Source organism: Corvus brachyrhynchos, unplaced genomic scaffold (assembly GCF_000691975.1).
Source record: "Corvus brachyrhynchos isolate BGI_N302 unplaced genomic scaffold, ASM69197v1 scaffold172, whole genome shotgun sequence".
Lineage (NCBI taxonomy): Eukaryota > Metazoa > Chordata > Aves > Passeriformes > Corvidae > Corvus > Corvus brachyrhynchos.
In genome coordinates, this window is record NW_008236760.1 from 117,436 (window position 1) to 121,103 (window position 3,668).

The 3,668-nt window shown below is 43.0% G+C and overlaps 1 pseudogene; it reads right to left on the minus strand.

Moving 5' to 3' along the window:
• Window positions 1–2,386: 2,386 nt before the first annotated feature.
• The window catches only part of LOC108444891, a 7,042-nt pseudogene continuing 5,760 nt past the window's right edge, over window positions 2,387–3,668 (minus strand).

Sequence of the window (3,668 nt, forward strand, 5' to 3'; positions counted from 1 at the left end):
GACAAAATATTTCTGATGCTGTGATCCCATTTATTTCTGATGATGGAACACCAGCTTGCACAAGATCATTCCATATTTGTTTACTTGTCACCTGTGAGGTAAGTCTTTGGTTTTGTTGACTTATTTTCATTCACCACCCACACAGCTGGTTCCAAAATTAGAGCCCAGATTTCCCTCAAGGTATTTGCTAGGGTACCTATATTACCAGTATCACTCATGACTGCTGCTAGAATCAAGGGTTTCTCTGAAACAGGCGTCCCTCTCAAAAGCTGCATTTTTATACTTTTCATTACTGCTACCCCATCCAGACTAGATCCTGTAATAAGAACATGATCCATCCCTATCTGCCACAAGAAACTAATACCTCCTTCCATTGTACACCAATTTCCAAAGAACAGCACTAATTCGGCAGCATCTGCATATGCTGTTAAAACTGCTGCATCCAACCTTTTGTATAGCGTAGGTCCAGCAGCATCCTGCCCATCAGGACCCCTGATATTTTGTAATTGAGCATATCCCCATTGTATCTGGTCCTGACTGGATGTAGGGCTTAATAGATCTTTTTCACATATTAATAAGTGGAAAGACACAGTGCCACTATCCAAAGCTCGCAAAATCCATGCCAGTATGCCTTGCCCACTCTTCTGCTGGTAGACCTCTAAAAATTCCCTTAACTCTTTCGGACTATAAGTGCATGTGATCTGTACCCCTTTGGCAGATCCCTCTGCCCCTCCACTTATATGAGGGGTCATGCTTCTACCATGTCCCTATCTGCTAAATCTGGCTCAAACTCAATCTCAGAGTCCGAGGACTTACTCCAGATATTTCTATCTGACTCCTTGCAATCCCATCAAGATTTCATAGTGAGAACACGAACTTGAGAAATTGAAACCTTTCTTTTCCCATCTCTGTGCCTTCATTTGTTAGCAATACAAGCTGCCAGCTGTTCTGCAGTGCACTGCTGCTCATAGTGTCGCTCTGATTGAGCAGTAATTACTTCTTGTGCAATCGTCTTTGAATCCTGTAAAGTCCCGACTTTCTTTTTCCAACTCTCTTACTTTGCTCTGCAATGCTATAACCTCACGGTTGAGAGCTCTAAGACCAGTGGCTAATAGCCATCCCAATTGTAGAAGCCCAGAAGACAAGGGGCTAATGTGTATGTCTCAAACACCAATCGCTGGATGACTGTGGAGCCAACCAAGGATTGTTGGTAATAACACACTGTGAGAAAGAACAGGATGTGGCTGGAGAAGGGGCCATACGGAGGTAGGGCAGCACTTTTCCTGGACAAATGTACTTGTTCTAGTTCCTGGAGATAGGCACAACACAGCACAGCGCAAGCACAGAAATAAGGCTGAGAAGTGGGCATGGAACATAGGGGGGGGAATAAATACCACCCAAGACCTCCAAAGCCCTCCAACACATTTTCTGAAAGGTCTGAAAGAACGGACTGTGCATGATAACTAATTTGCATAGAAAGTGAGAAGCTTATCTCCAGGGTGGGGAAAACCTATCTATAAAAAGGTACCCCCACAAAGCATAGGCAGCATCCCCAAGACCTTGGACATCCCATCAGCTGAATCAGTGCTGGAACCAGGAATAGTCCCTTCCTTCCTTCCTTCCTTCCTTCCTTCCTTCCTTCCTTCCCTGATGCTCATCACCTGCATTGAAGAGAACCATCTACATACAGTAACTGATGGGTGCAACAAATATTAGGAGTGAATGCTTAAGAACAAAGAACGAAATCCTATATGTTACCATTACAACATAGAATAAATAACCTCCTGGAAATAAAACCAGAATGTATTTAGAGAATTTTCTTAAATGTCTTAGCATAATTTTAGAGGTTTAAATGTACCACAAATTCAGGAGAATACAGAATTTCTACAAATTTGGAAGTTCTCAGAGAACAAAATATTTATTTGGTCTTACCTCACAATTGTTATGAACAGCAGTGAAGCATAGATTCAAAATAACTCCTTTCTGCTCCTACATATACAGTCTTGCAAAGCTGAATAGGATTTTTTTTTCTTGGAGAGAACCCAGGAAAACACTTTCTTTTATATTTATTTATTTATATGTGCATACACATACACACAAACTTCAACATGAGTGGAACAAACCATTTTAAAACACTCACCAGTCAGCAAACATAACAGCAGCTGATAAAAAAAAAAAGCAGATAGGAATAATTTTTAAGAAAGAATAAAAGAAAGCCTGCAAAAATTCCATTTCCCTCCTGAATGCCAAGCATCAAGAATAGGAGCAGTCTTTGTACGTAGGAGAAGATGGATAGGGGGTTGGGGTTGGAGTTAGGATTTTGTTGTTTCTTTTAGGGTTTTGTTGGGGGGGGGTGTTGTTTGTTTTCTACTTTTTTTTTTTTTTTTTAGTCATCAACATCCTAAAAGAGATAGCAAAGAATGAAGCTAGGCTACTCTTATTACCAATATTAAGTATTTTGGCTGCAAATACACTTCACAATGATATCATAGGATAATGGTACATGTAGATGCAAATATATTAACTGTGACAAATTTGATATACAGCCTGTCAGGCTTTTCATATGATAAGGCTTCGTAGAAATTTTAAAGACTCTGTTATTATATATTTTCCCAGATTTTTTTTAAAAAATTTGCACAATCAAAAAGGCAAAGAGTACATAAAAGATACTAAAAAAAACATGAACAAAGTACTCTAGCACAATCAGAAACCATGATAAAATCCCTTTTTGAACTGAGAAAAAACTGGTTACAAGGGTGTTGTGGTTTGACACTGGCCAAACGCCAGGCACCCATGAGAGTCGGTCACTTGCCCTCCCCTGCCACAGATGGGCAGGCTGGGCAGACGAGAGAAAAAAATTAATGAAGGGTTCATGAGTTGAGATAAGGACCAGGAAAAAACACTCCAAGGGCAAAACAGGCTCAGCTTAGAGGTACAAAGTGAATTTATTGCTAACAGAGTCAGAGGAGGATAATGAGAAGTAAAATAAGTCCTTAAAACACCTTTTCTTCCCCCAACCCCTCCCTTCTTCCCACCGACAGTGCAGGGGGACAGGGGACTGGGGGCTTTTGGTCAGTTCATCTTCCACTGCTCAGGGAGAGAAGTCCTTGCCCGTGAGACCGTGGGGTCCCTCCCATGGGAGACAGTTCTCCGTGAACCTCTACAACATGGGTCCACTCTCAGGAGCAGCAGTGCTCCCAAAACTGCTGCAACGTGAATTCCTCCCACGGGCAAACAGTTGTCCCAAAGCTGCTGCAGTGTGGGTCACTTCCACAGGGTGCAGTCCTTCAAGGACAGGCTGCTCCAGCATGGGAGCAGGGCCCCTCTCTCCACAGGTCTCCTGTAAGGTCACTGCCTCCCGTAGGTCACAGCCTCCTCTAGGCATCCATTTGCTCCGGCATGGAGCTCCTCCACAGGCTGCGGGTGGATCTCTGCACCCCCGTGGACCTCCATGGGCTGCAGGGGGACAGCCTGGTTCACCATGGTCTTTACCATGGCCTGCAGAGGAATCTCGGCTCCAGTGCCGGAAGCACCTCCTCCCCCTCCTTCTCCACTTACCTTGGTGTCTGCAGAGTTGTTCTTTTCACATGTTCTCACTCTGGTCTTCTCTGGATGAAATTAAAACTGTGCCACAAGTTTTGTTTTGATTTCTTCTTAAATATGTTATC